This window comes from Chelonoidis abingdonii, chromosome 3 (genome assembly GCF_003597395.2).
Source record: "Chelonoidis abingdonii isolate Lonesome George chromosome 3, CheloAbing_2.0, whole genome shotgun sequence".
NCBI classification, from domain to species: domain Eukaryota; kingdom Metazoa; phylum Chordata; order Testudines; family Testudinidae; genus Chelonoidis; species Chelonoidis abingdonii.
The window spans coordinates 116,386,017-116,401,574 of NC_133771.1; positions in this window are offsets into that span (position 1 = coordinate 116,386,017).

Below are 15,558 nucleotides of genomic sequence, written 5' to 3' on the forward strand. Positions count from 1 at the left end.
GGATGTGCGGCTTCTCAGCCTAGGCATGTGGCAACAGGAGACAGAGCATGTATTTAAGTCCGTGTGAATGGGGTGTGGGAGGGTCAGCCATTGCCACATGGAAGAAGACTGGAGAGAGAGAGAGGGGGTAGGAGGGACTGCGCCTAGCCTGAAATGCTGACAAAACCTAGGACTCGCAGAAAGGATGGGATTAGACTAGGGGAGGGAATATTTTAGGATATGTGTTATTTTGCAAAGATCTGTAACTCTGTCACCCCTGTCCTGCAGCACTGGGTGCTTTAAAATGCCTTGCTGAAGTAGCTCCCACCTGCTCACAAACAGCCTTCCATCATGCAAGCAACACCCTGAGTGTCTCTCTGTAACTGCAGCTTGACAGCTACATCCTGGCTCCTACCAGCCGTAGATATGCTGCAAGGTGACCCCAACACCCCCCCATTCTGGATTCCCCGCCCTCCAGAAATGTATGTCATGTACTGCCCAGCCCTCTCCTGGCCAGTACAAATATATTAAGTCTATTATTCCTTTAAGGGAATAATGTACCAGATTATTATCTTAAATAGAGTTACCCAGACACATCAACTTAAATACAGTGGATTAGAAAAAACAATAAAACAAGTTTATTAAGTATAAAGAGAGAGATTTTAAGTGAGTATAAGTAATGAGGCATAAAAGTCAGAAATAGTTACAAGAAAAATAAAGATAAAATGCTTACTAGTGTATAACTTAACAAACCATATTAGATTCAAGCAAAATTTCTCGCCACTTGCTTCCAGCAAGATAACTGACCAAACTCTTCAAGTCAGGACCCCTCCCCCAGAGTCCAATGGCTGTTTCCTTTTGTCCTCTCAGGTGCAGAGAATGTGATAGAGAGAGAGAGAGAGAGAGAAAAGGGTGCCTTATGGTGTTTGCCCCTACTTTTTGTAGTATCAAGACTCCTCTTGACAAATATTTCCAGCTGGGAACTAGGAGACAAAGAGTGTGAGAGGAAGGATGGTCCCTGCTGGATTTTTTTCACCTGTTTGAGCTTTCTTTCTTTGTTCTCCCTTGCCTGATGACTCTATTTACTGCTTAAATGCAAATTAAAGCCTGTTTGACTAGTTTGGTGATACGTGAGTTTTGAATATGCAGTCTTAACATCATACGGGGAAAGCTTATAACATCACATATGGTGTCGCCACACATATTTTATCAGAATAGTAATGACCAGCATATTTTGAGTTTTCAATGATACCTTGTACAGAGATTATTACAGTAGTGTGTAGAATGTGAGCATGGGTGTATTTTGTCACACTTTTCTGCCACGCTGTTCCTAAACATGTCAAACTAGAAGCTACAGTGCCCACATCTAGAGTATGTGTAAGCAGTTGGAGGGGGGACAGGATGGGAGGTCTGAGGCACTGATTTGAGGGGCTAGCATGTCTGAATTGTAGAGTCCCACTACTCAAGGAAGGGCTTAGACAAGAGGTCTGAGCTGGGGAGCATGCCCTGGAGACCCAGAGCTAGAAACAGTGACTAGGCTCGGCCCAGACCAGTATGCTGGGAAGCACATTGGACCCAGCAGCAGAGTCCACTTACAGCAGGCTGATTACCGTCCATGGGGAGACTGGGCCAGGTTGTAACACTGAGCAGTGAATGCCCTCAAACGCATACTGATCTTCACAGCAGACATTCAGTGCCTCATAGGTTTAGGCCCTATATGTGGAGTTCTTGCATTTTGCCAGATGTCCTGCCTTTAGTTTTTTAGCAGTTTCCAAAGTTTTAATTGTTTTTGTCCATAGTTAAAATTGTTCTAATTTAGCTGAGTAAGTCCAAGTGTATTGTGTCCGTTGTCAGAGATAATTGCTAGTTGGTAAAAGAAACTTGACAGGTTCATTTCCTTTACATATTGCATGAAGAAGACTGCTGGGCTTTTTCAGGTTGCTAAGAGCACACAAAAGGGGTCAGACATGGTCACAGAAGAAGCAGCAGTTTGATAGACAAGGGCTTAAACACTGTTCCATGAGAACAGTTTCTCTTACTTAGATATATTTATCTGATCTGTCATATCTTTCAGAAATGCTAGAAATACAAAAAGATAAAGGTTTTATGACTTTTGCTTTCACTTTGGAAAACCAATGGGTATCTGAGTACTGTGTGCTGTCAGATATACTAAGACATCATATGTACAGAAGCCTTACTGTTATAACTTGCTGAGTTTCATACTGTTAGGTACAGATCCCAGAATATGGCAAATATAGGCATCAGGAAGACCATACTGCTCAGTTAATATCATAAGCAGCATTGCCTCTTTAAACATATCTTCCGTTCAAGTAGTCATATCTGGTGGTTTTGAACAGTGACTTAGATAAGGATAGTGTGTTCCTACATAAAGCACACAGCTCTTTTAAAAATGAACTGAAAGAATGAGGAGGCTCATCCGTGGAGACATTTAAATTAGATTAGAAAAAGCACTGGAAAGTGAGTCAGGGGAACAAGTCTACACTGAGAAAAGGATGGAAAAGATGATTCAGTGGGGCTTTTTCTTCCTCTCTTTTATCATTATTTATTTAATTAATTTGTATTGTGGTAGCACTTGGAGGCCCCAACTTTTGCATTTTTGATATTTTGTCCTTCTTCAGGGCAAAACTTTTTTTCGAGGACACTTGTTCCTGGAAAGGGATTTCCCTTTTTCAGCTAGCTCTACTTGAAACAGAGGAGGCAGAAATGTAGCTGATGGCACATAATCCTCTTTCTAGTGTTTAAAATGAAAAATACATATTTCTAACCTAAATGTATGTTTGTGAAGATTTTGTCCCAGTTCATTGCAGCAATATGGTAAGAATTTGTAGTGAGTAAAATCACTGAAGAAACTATAATGGGATTCAAAACTGTAGATTTTTAATGACCTTCCCTCCTGTCCAGCCAGCTCAGCATCAACTATGCATGTTTTTAGCACATTTGGATAGATATGATTGGCACTTCATAACAGGGTAGATGAAAAAGCAAATAAGTTAGATTTATAATATAAAGCAGCAAGTATGTGGAAAAAGAGAATAATACACATATATTTAATTTTTTCCCTTGGCCGACCTAAGTAATTTAGTTGTGTTTCTTCCCCTCCTCTTTATTTCCCTCTCCTTTTCCTCTCCACCCTGAGAAGTGTGGCTTTCCTTTATCTGTCTCAAGATAGACAGTCAGCAGTATGATCATGTCTGTGTTGGGAAAATCCATCATATTTGAAGATGTCAGATAACACATTTCAATTAACATGATGTTAAACATGCCTTAGCACTAAGGATTTGTCTATACGGGGAGTTATTGTAGAATAGGTATTGCTGATTAACTCCCTCAACTAATTCAGAACAAGACACTTTTTATTCTGGAATAAGAGCATCCACACAAGCTGATGATCAGGAATAGCTATTCTGCTTTAAATTCACACCCTTTCTTGTGCAAATTAATTTTCCTGTGTAGACAGACCTTTAAAGATAACCCACAAGGTTAACCACAGACAATTAACATATTTCTAAACATGATGTATCCTTGCCTATACTTAGGCTTTGCAGAAGTCAGTTTATTTTTTATGATGACAGATAATATTGATATTTATCTTTAAGCATTTTTTAAAATTGTTATCTATTTAAATTTCCACAGTTGTGGGAAATTATGGGAGCATCAAACATCAAGGAGTCAGTCAATTATTATGTGATGACACTAGCAGTTGAGATTCAAAAGGTTAAAGCTTTATGACAGTTAAAACATAAATTGTCAACATTGCATGTCGAAATATGCAAAATAAATATTATTAAATCAAATGCTAATAAGTTCTCAAACAGATTTTTTTCTTATTTTGCCTATCTGTAAATTTTGATTATTATGATGGAAATACGTTTTCATTGGTTTCTGTGTGTATGATGAAATCGACATTTACCAATCAAACTCTAGTTCTTCTAAACCTACCTAGACTAGATACATATGTTAATTAAAATGTGCTAACACATTTCTAACATGCCTCATTTTCCCAGTGTTGATGAGGCCTCTATGAGTCAGAGAGCAGTGGCCTCCCTTAGATACATGGGAAAGTGGATGCAGAAAACAAAGGACTTTATCTGGGATTTTTTCCCCTTTGATCTGCCAACATGACTTTTACAAGTGAAATATTTTATTTTCATTCTTTCCTTTGTTAATGTATGTAAGAGTTATGCTGCTTCCTGTATCTGTTTTAGATTTATATTTTCTTTATTGGGATCTATATACTGGAATTCTTTGTCTGAGGGATCGTTCATGTTTAAGGCATTTTTCTATACTCGGAGGACAAGAATTTGGTAACAGACTCTTGTTGTCATGATCTGTGAGGCAGAATTTACCTTGCCATTGTCTGGGCTGTAAAAGTTAGTTTGTGGGATTTAGAATGTGATTGTGTATGGAGTTTGCAGTGGTTTTTATTATTGTTTATGATTTATTTATGGTAGCAGCCACTGTCACAAAGCTAAGCACTTTTCAACATTCATGGGGGTCCATTTCCTGCTCTGCTGACCTCATAATCTAAAGAGAAAAGGAACAGAGGTCAAGGGAAAGGGGAAAAACAGTAAGCAATTTAGAGCTTTCAAGTTGATAAGTAACTGAAGTTTGATGCAATGGAGGATGAGGAACCTGCGGAAGGCTTCAAAGAGGGGAGTGACATGATCAAATTGACAGGTGAGGAAGGTGACTGTATCAGCTGCATTTTATTCAGAGAGCAGGATGTTACTGAAATCAAGGTGGGACGTAATGAAGGCCTGAACAAAAGATTTATCTGTAGGAAAGAAAACAGTAAATCTTGGAGTTGTTAAGACAGAAGAAGCAGAATTTGAGTATGTCTCTGGTGTGTGGGGAAAGATGGAGAAAGAACTCAAAATTAACCCTGGGATTTCAAACCTAAATGATGGCAAGGATGATTGCTATTATCATCACTGATAGAGAAATGGAGAAGGTTTGTGAGGGCTGATAAGGAGTTCTGCTATGGCCATATTAAATCATAATCAAGTACTTTAATAGTTAAATTATTTAATGTAATGTCTTTCATCATCCTGATCTATCGGATTTGCAACCTACACAGCATATACAAGATCATATCCCCAGTTCTTCAACAGAGTGGATCAACACTACACAGGAGTTTGGGGAAAGCAATAAAGAATACTCTATCTAGTTGAAACTGCAGGACGAGTTTAGGTAGGTGGACTGTAGTTACGCAAACTGAGTTAACAACCTAACTCTTGAGACCAAAGCCATGTGAACTTTAATGACCACAAATAGTCAATGCCTTCACTTTAAACTTCAGTCAAACAAACAAACAAAGGCACTTACTGGAACACAGTTTCTCCAAATACTGCTGGAACATTACTTCCATACTGATCGCAAAGGAATGAGTGAAACCTCACATTGTTTCCTGGGTTTTACTAGAATGTGTTACCCTAGTAGTTATCAAGCCTGCTTAGCTTATAAGTTACAAGATCTCAGGCCAAAATGCTTTGGGTAATAAATGTGTATTTTATTAAAAATGTTCACCCCAGAAAAAAACGCTCTGTAGCACATGCACATTGCGTAAAAATTTGTTGCCAATGTATGGATAAACCATATACAGAGCGGATTAACCAGGTCTCACTGTGTTTATAAAAATGGAGGCTGGCAACCTATCCCTTTCATTTGTATATCACAGGTACTCTGAATGCTAATAATTAACTTCTTCCTGGCATAAGATTGTCTTCTAAGCCTTAGTCTTCCTAGAATGCACTTATTTTTGTGGTGTTTTTATTTCCCAGTGTCTGAAGTGAGTGTGGCTGAATGTTACAGCAAAGTGAAATGTGCTCTACTGCAGGGGTTCCCAAACTCTTTTCCTGGAGGCCCATCTATGCAGCTGCAACAGGCATTACAGGCTGCTATTACCACTTCTTGAGGGAAATTATTTATTGTCATTGTTACATATATATAAGCTATAACACTGTAAATAAACAATACACAAGGTTCCTTTTCATTTTAATGTAAACAATTGTAATGATAGAAATCCCTAGCAATATGCATTTAAAGAAATGCTTCAAAATATTTGAAACCAAACAGTTTTAGTAAAACTACACTTTAAAAATATTTTGAGATCAAAAAGTAGTGTTCAAACAGGGAAAACACAAGGTATAAATTTACAGTGTATAAAACTGAACAGTGAGCAACACAACATTAACAAAACTGTAAGAACACATTGTGTTGTTATTGATTTAAAACAAAATAGTTGTCCAACGTTAAACATTATATCGTTTTTTCATTTTTTTAAGATCTGAATTTCTGTCTGTGTAAGTAAAGACCCAGTCTTACTCTCTACTAATTAGAAAAGACTCAAATATTGTAAATAAACATATAAAATAACAGCTGTATTATAACACACCGAGGCAACAGGTACTCATCTGATCCCAGTAAATGAGAATCGAAACTTCAAGAATGAGCCCTCATATTTTCTTACCACTTCCTTTATTTTTTTGGCTGGCTCATTTTGTGTAGCTGTAGATGATCCGGAACTTTCATTATCTTCTTCACTAGTGCACCCTTCTCATTTTTGAAAAATAAGTCGAGCCATGCCAGATTGAAATACTGCTTGCTGTTTTTTGCAGTTGTAAATGGCGGACTGTGTGTACGTCGCTAAGTTACCTTGCAATGAAATGCACCGTTGTACTCCCGAGAATTAAACGACATATTGCATCTTGGGTTTTTTTAAATAAATAAAGTTTTTTCTATGCTGTGTCCAACCTATACATCTCAGAACATTACATGTATATAGCTTTTACTTAGATTACGTGAGTCACGTGGAGTTAAAGATTTTCTAAGAGCTTGACTGAAGAATGCAGTTGCGCCAGCAGAACACCCAGGACTGTGTTGCGGCCCACAGTTTGGCCTGATCTATTGTACTATATGCTTTTACACTGACTTTTCATTCCTCCTGTTATCACAGAGTATCTCTTGTCTTGGCTCACATCTCAATGTGGTGTAATTCTTCTCAGCGGTCCAGGGTGTCCTTGCGTCGTGACCTTTTCTAATTCTTAAAACAACATTACGCAGAGAAATAATCCTTAAGGTTGTGTAATGGAAAAGGTAGGGTAAACCCTTCTTTACAATAGTAGTGCTTGCTTTCAGAGATGTCACGAAATGACAGGCAGCTTTGCATTTAATGCTGCACCTGCTTGTGGTGACTAGAAGTGATAGTTTGATAGGAAATAGTGACCACTGAGGGAGCACTGTCATAATGCTCTGAGAACTTGCCTGTTATCTTGTGACAGTTATAGAATCTAACACATAAGTAACCAGAGAGAGAGAGAGAGGTACGCCATTACCACTTTTCTGGTAGCAACTCCAGTTCTTATAGTCACATGGCAGTTACCACAAACTGAATAAAATTGTTGAGCATGGAATTGTGCTGACTTACATCTGGTCTGAATTTGGTTCATTATCTTTTTACTTTAAGGTTGTAGAGAATTCACAGAGCTTTCACCAACTGCAAATAAAGAAACAATAGAACTCAAAACATTTAAACAGATAGTTCCCCCATGACGGAATTTTGGCTGCAAAAAAATTCACCTCTCCAGATTCTGGCCCATATTGGTGATTTCTTTGCTTTGAAGCTTGCTCAGTGGTAGATTTTAAAGTGTTAATAACTCACCTGTTTTTGTTTTTTTTTCTTTTTTAAATTCTTCTTTCAGGGTATCCACCGCAGAAGTTTTGGATTCTTTATTTTACCTGCTTTGCCCATTCCTCTCAACATATGGCCCCAATCCTCAGTCTGTTCAACCCTGCACTGATCCCAGGAATGGAGGGGTCAGGTAGCAAATGTGGCTTTCTGGGGACAATCTGGCATCGGTTAGTGCAGCCTCAGGGTTGCTGTAAGTACACTCCAATGAGCCATGAGAAGTGGAAAATAGCGGGCGCTCCAGCTGAATCCCTTCCTTGTCCTTTTTTGTCCCTGACACATCCGTACACGGTAGGGTCCTCCTGCTCTATGCCAGCAGGGGAGCCCTTTGTGGTATTTCCTCAGGGCCCACTTCCACTCTCTTGAAGTTTCTTCTGTGCTGCTGGAGCAAAGTAATGAGGCTTCAGCAGAATGGAGGATCTGTCTCCTTCTTACTGGGAACCTCTTTAAGTCTGGGAATGGCAGCTGGAGCCTTTCCTCAAAATTACCAGCAGACAGGGGAATTCTGCACTGACTTACTCCATCCTGACTAGGGTGTCACTCTCCAAGCTCTGAAGGGAATCCAGCCCAATGCAGTATATTATCCTCCCCCCTCCATTTTATATACCAAGCAAAAACTGACCAACAATAAAATCTCTTTGGGGTTTCAAAAAGTGCAACCTCTGACATTTAATGGTGTCTAATTCTGCAGTATTTTTTCATTTTTAAAAAAAGTTTGTAAACACATATTCTTCTGCCATTAGTTCTCAGTGTCAGCTAGTGTCTCCACCCACCATCTCTCTCTCATTCTCTCTCTCTGTGGCTTGACCGCCTCTTCTTATGGAAATACCTCTGGGTCAGAGTATTTGAATATCAAGATTTATGTGGAAGTGAATTTTTACATATAAGTTAAGTATCAGAGGGGTAGCCGTGTTAGTCTGGATCTGTAAAAGCAGCAGAGAATCCTGTGGCACCTTATAGACTATGTCCATCCATTTGCATTTGGAAAGGAAGATGATATCTGTCTGTATTTGTGCAAGTTTCTTCATGAGGTTGATGGATTTCCACTCCATACAGCTAAATGCAGTGCCTTGCATGGTGTCAAGTATCAGAGGGGTAGCCATGTTAGTCTGGATCTGTAAAAGCAGCAGAGAATCCTGTGGCACCTTATAGACTTATATTCACCCACGAAAGCTCACGCTCCAAAACGTCTGTTAGTCTATAAGGTGCCACAGGATTCTCTGCTGCTTTTACATATAAGTTGTTATCATCTGGATAAGGGGCTTCAAAGTGGAATGGCAATGTTGACCGACTGGAACAACAAAAGTACATGTTTCCACAGTAATGAAAATCAAATTTTGTTACACTTCAATAGAAAAGCTCTTGGCAATTAAAATTAGAGTATCTGTTCTTCTTTTCTGTTTTGCATGAGTTAATGTTACCAGTGATTTAGGTGAGACTTTGTATATGTTGGTTAGGTATGAGTTTGGAAGCCTGTTTTTTTCCTTCATATCTGGGACTTTAAGAGGTTGCATAATGGATGTGGGCTGCTATGATCCCTAAGTAGTGTATTTGTAGGAATCAGAAATGTGAAGCAAAAGCAGAGAGCAGGATGCATAACTGGAGGTGATATACTGGGCAAGGATCTTGAGACAGGAGAGTGGAAACAGCAAATTACACAGTGAAAAGTTGGTTCTTGCAACAGAATAATGGCAATTATTCCCCAAAGCGAATTCTGAAATCCCAGTTATTTGTGAGATCCGGTAAAATACATATGAACTTTGAAGTGGCATTCAAACTAAAATATATTATTTGTGCAGGCATATTACAGAGATAAATTGGGATCTTTAGAAGCCTTAGAAGAGAATGGACCCATTTTTTAAATATTTTATTCTGTTTTCATACTTATTTGCATTGTGCAAAGGCCTCTGACAAGAGAGTGTGCACATACAATGATAGGCAATGCTTCCTGACGTGTAGTTCCTGCCCCCAAATGCATCTATGTTCTTGGAACAGCTGCTCCATGGGATTTTAAAAGATGGTTAGGATTAGAAGAGAAAATTTCTATCCCAAACTCTTCCGGGTGGATGTTCACATGCTGTTCCCAAAGTGCGAGAATTTGCCCCTAAATATTGAGGAGAACAACAAAAAATAATCCACCCAAAGGTTTTTGAAAAGCACATAAGGATTGTTCTGAATTTTTATCATAATCTTTCATGACATGGGATAAATGGTAATAAAACACCACTGTCATTTTAAAAGTAACAAAACCCATTTTTTTTTTATACAGAGGCACAAAGGAAAAGCATATGGGTATGTTTATAAAACATATGGATATCCAGGTGTAAAGAAAACCCAAACAAAGTAGTTGGCTAGAACGCCTGAGGTGCCTCACATAAAAGAGTTCAGTGGAATGTTGCCAGTTTTCTTTTCTCTCCAAGAACAAATGCTCCTTTATATCACAAACAAGTAAAAGCAAATAAGTCAGACAGTATACATCTGGTGGTAAGGCAGAAATAGTCACTACTTGATTCTCTCTCTTCATACTGGTGATTTTTGATCAGCTCTTGGAATACAACAGCCTTTTAAAAAAAATAATTACATTTAACCTCACTGGTAGTTGCCTTATGGCACACTGTTAATAGAGTTGGGTTCACTCAGTCTTGGCCTTGGTTACCCAGCTGATGTTTCTGCAATGCACTGAGGACACTGCCATAGTAACCCACCTTCTTATAATGAAGATCTTATCCTGAAAGAATGTTTTTGCCATACTTTCCACTGTAGTGTCTTTATTGCATTTGCAAATAAAATTTAAATGGGTGAATTTAGAAACATAATTCACACATTGGTTCCCTACACTCTATGCAAATTTTTGTTAGTTTTGTGCTTCTGTAGTAATGTGTTGTGTCTCTACGCTCCTGTTTTATGGTGGTGATTTAGACACATAAATGGTGTAAAGGTAAACACATACTTATGATAATTAGAATAAATGAACAATTGTCTTTAGGTGAACACAGCATCAGCCAAGTAGATTACTTTAAATCCACATGAATCAAGTCCTGCAGTATCTGCAATATACATGATGTATCACATACTTCTACTGAGTCTTCTTCAAAGCTAAATAAGTCTCTTCAGTGGTTACAAATTAGATATAAACGTTGGTATAGTGCATTATGTAAGAGCTGCTGCTTCTTCACTGAATATTCAAATTTTTCAGAACACACACCACAAAATAGTTTTATGTTCTGGCACAGACATGCATCACGATCTGCTTAATTGTGATCAGATCAGGCAAAGGGAAGGACACGGCTTTTTATTTTTTTTGTAGATTGTGTTGCAAGAACAACTACTGGAGTTTTCCATCAACACCACCTGTTCAGTGGTGCTGGAACAGTTTTTATAGTGGGGGTGCTGAGAGCCATTGAACCAAACTGTAAACTCTCTATATAATGGAAACCACTTCAAGCCACAGGGTGTGACAGCACCCCCAGCATCCCTAGTTCCAGCACCTATGCACCTATTCAGTGACTAGGGGACAGAGTTGGGATTTTCAAAGGCAATTAAAGGAGTTTGCACAATAATTGAAAAATTGAGGTCCAGTTACCTTTATGTTCCTTTGAAAATCCTGGCACCAGTCTTTAGTTATACTGGCTTTATGCAGCCCTTTAAAATCCGAAGTGACCTTTTTTTTTTATTGGATCAATTGGGCAAAGAAATAAAGCTTGCTTCTTGTCAGTAAATGGTGGCTATTTCCCACCTCCATGAATAAGATCCATATTTTAAAGGTTGGTCCTGAAGTAATAGGGTGGGATAGCAGTGGGAGGACTGAAAAATTAATCCAAAATACAGATATGTCCACACAAACGCATTTCCACGCTAACTGATTTGAAATTAACTTAGTCCACTTTTAAAGTTGATTATCCAGTTTTCACTAACTGGCCAGTTAAATTGAAAGAAGAATTGCATTAAAATAACACCTCATCCCTACCATCTGTGTAGACAAGAATTTATGTGGGAAGGAAAACCTTTGATGTTTACATTTAAAATTTTCATACCTCTCTACAGTCAAATAGTATGGTTTATAGTGTGCCTCTACAGACAACATTAAAGTGTGTGTGTGCATGTGTGCATACACAGGAGGGGCCACATACCTACTGCAACTCCAAGTGGAAATGTGACTAAGGCAGATGCAATTCCTCTGGGTGCGCATGCACACAGCGGCAGAATCTGCTACTACTCTGTACAGTGTTATATGATGGGGTTGTCTGCCAGAGCAGGTGACTGAAATCAGTGACCCAAGAGGTCCCTTCCTTATATAGGTGTTTTTATACAAGTTGCAGATGGAGGCAGAGAAATAGCCCTCATCTCACTCTTGCCCAACCCCTTAAGGTATTTCAGATACATTTTCAGATTTCTATTGTGCCTCAGTTTTGATAGATTTATAAATGATGTTGTCAAACATAATTTATTAGGGAGGCAGCTTACCATGGAAAAGTGTGTCCAACTGTTAGTGTGAAACAAATAGCCAAATGACACTCGGCCCCAACCCGTGACTGAAAAGCAATTGGGCACCGTAGACTTCATGTCACAATTTGTTTTGCCATTTGTTGGATGTAATTCATCTAATAAAGAGAAACTTCCCCCTCCCCCCACCTTTCTTCTTTTGAAATGGAAATAAAAATGAAATCCAAGCCCAGTTCCCCAGACAGCCCTGGCACTCTTTGAACACTACAGGCATTTCTAGTGTTTGTTGTGAACGAGGTAGAAATAATCTTCTTAAAGGCAAGTCCTGCCTTGTCCTTGTTTGTGTCACTCATCTTAACACGTTTGGTGTAATTTGTTCTGAAATGTCACAATTGATCTTCGCCTTTATTGCATATTAGTTGGCACTGGGTTTGGTTGATATTTTTCTCTCTAGATTTCCACTTGAATGTCAGACTCAGTTTTGAATTTTACAGGACAAATGGAAGGCCTTTCTTTGTTATGGTAAAATCTTTTACAGTATTGGATTTGGGGACACACAAATAAGATTGGAGAGAGAAATGCAGTGAAACCAACTTCAGGATTTCTGTAGATTCAATACATTTCACTCTACAAACTAGGTTTGCTGCACTTGGAAGGGAATCCTTCCCTTTCTTCCATAGCCCCAGACAATGCCAGACACAATGAAATCAATGTGATTCTGCTATTCTAAGGGTTGGAAGGTTTTGAGGAGCTCATGCAAGCTATTCATACCATTTCCGTCAGAACAGCCCCACTCTGCAGGTGTCCCTGTGCATTCCTATGAATTAGGTTTGAAAGGTAGGGTAGGTGATGGAGAGAGCCTGGCCGAGGCGGTGGATCTGTTGTAAAATGGATTCACCAGATATTACATATCCATTCCAGAACCCCACAGAGTGAGGGGATCAGGGGTTGGGGGCTACTGTTGCATCAAGGAGGATGTCTTTTCTCCTAACCCCGCTAGAACATTAGGCTATTTTGGGTCTGTGTGGGAAACTGGATTTTAAGCCCTTCTTACTGTGAAGTATTCCAGACACTAAAAGAGTTTCTCTTATGACCATTTAAATATAAATTAAAGTATTAAAACAATCAGGAAAGAATGGAGAAGCTGGATAGGACAATGATTTTATATAGGGCTATGAATGAAGGCAAATTTTAAGATGACTTGCTTAGCCAATTCTTACTAATGTATTTGAATCTTTCTAGCATGTTGCTGCATTTACTCTGAATTTTTAGGATAAGAAATTCTAAGTAATTTAAACTATTAGAATATTGTCATGCAAAAATAAGGATTATTACAGCACCTGGTATTGTAACAGGCAGTATCATCAATGTTTTCTGTGACTTTACCCTTACAAATATATCATTGATTTTACTTAAGGATTTGATCCTTTGTGTGTGTGTCTCTTTATAGTTGCCATGGTTGGTTTCTCAATGGATGAAAGAGTTCTCATTTATGTGATATTAGATGGCTAATTCAAGCCAGGAGATTAAGGATGTGTGTGTTCACAAACATATCCACAAACACTCACTCAAAACACCTTTCTTCATCCTCTTTTCCCTCCCTCTAAATGTGGACTTCATTATATTAACTAGGTGGATGGGGGGTAGGAAATGAGAATTGAATTAAGGCAGAACGTCATGCAAAGGAAAGGAGATGAAAGCTAGAAAAAGGTAGGCACTTGTATTGTTAAACTACCTTCCCTTTGAATCGAAGCATAGTTCATGATCTGGGCAAATACAATTTAGATGGGGCTACTATAAGGTGGGTGCATAACTGGCTGGATAACCGTACTCAGAGAGTAGTTACTAATGGTTCTCAATCCTGCTGGAAAGGTATAACAAATGGGATTCCGCAGGGGTCTGTTTTGGGACCGGCTCTGTTCAATATCTTCATCAATGACTTAGATGTTGGCATAGAAAGTATGCTTATTAAGTTTGCAGATACCACCAAACTGGGAGGGATTGCAACTGCTTTGGAGGACAGGGTCATAATTCAAAATGATTTGGACAAATTGGAGAAATGGTCTGAGGTAAACTGGATGAAGTTCAATAAAGACAAATGCAAAGTGCTCCACTTAGGAAGGAACAATCAGTTTCACACATACAGAATGGGAAGAGACTGTCTAGGAAGGAGTATGGCAGAAAGAGATCTAGGGGTCATAGTGGACCACAAGCTAAATATGAGTCAACAGTGTGATACTGTTGCAAAAAAAGCAAACGTGATTCTGGGATGCATTAACAGGTGTGTTGTAAACAAGACACAAGAAGTCATTCTTCCGCTCTACTCTGCGCTGGTTAGGCCTCAACTGGAGTATTGTGTCCAGTTCTGGGCACCGCATTTCAAGAAAGATGTGGAGAAATTGGAGAGGGTCCAGAGAAGAGCAACAAGAATGATTAAAGGTCTTGAGAACATGACCTATGAAGGAAGGCTGAAAGAATTGGGTTTATTTAGTTTGGAAAAGAGAAGACTGAGAGGGGACATGATAGCAGTTTTCAGGTATCTAAAAGGGTGTCATCAGGAGGAGGGAGAAAATTTATTCACCTTAGCCTCTTAGGATAGAACAAGAAGCAATGGGCTTAAACTGCAGCAAGGGAGGTTTTAGGTTGGACATTAGGAAAAAGTTCCTAACTGTCAGGGTGGATAAACACTGGAATAAGTTGCCTAGGGAGGTTGTGGAATCTTCATCTCTGGAGATATTTAAAAGTAGGTTAGAGAAATGTCTATCAGGGATGGTCTAGACTGTATTTGGTCCTGCCATGAGGGCAAGGGACTACACTCGATGACCTCTTGAGGTCCCTTCCAGTCCTAGAGTCTATGAATCTATGAATCTGCTGATATTACTTGTTCTACTAAAGGATTTTGAAAATCTCTGATTCTTCACACCAGCATTGTATTTGCAGTCATTTGAGCTAAAGTGGAACACAGTGGCTATCAATTTTTGTCATCTTTGTTCAACCTGTAAATGGATTTGTTTTATTATTATTACTATTATTATTATTAATAATACTAATTAAAACACTATGATATGAATACTGCTGATAAATTCAATTTTTTATATGCATGTGAGATGGTTGGAAAATATATTTTGAAATACCTTAAAGTTAATCACACATACTCCCTCCCCATCCTTTTTTTTTCTCATCAAGAAAGTTATCCTTCCTATTGTTGAATTCCTTTTGGCATACTAAACTAGTTTTCAAGTATACTTAAAGGATAACTTTAGATCTTGAAAATCTCATCAGTAATTTGAAAGATGGTGAAAGTAGCAGAAATGCTGTATGGGGATAATAGGCCTGACTTAAAAACAGAGGCTCGGTTCTAATCAGAGTTACAATCAAATTATGTTTAGCCTGAAGCATTCCTGAAGCAGAGCTCAAAGGCATGTACT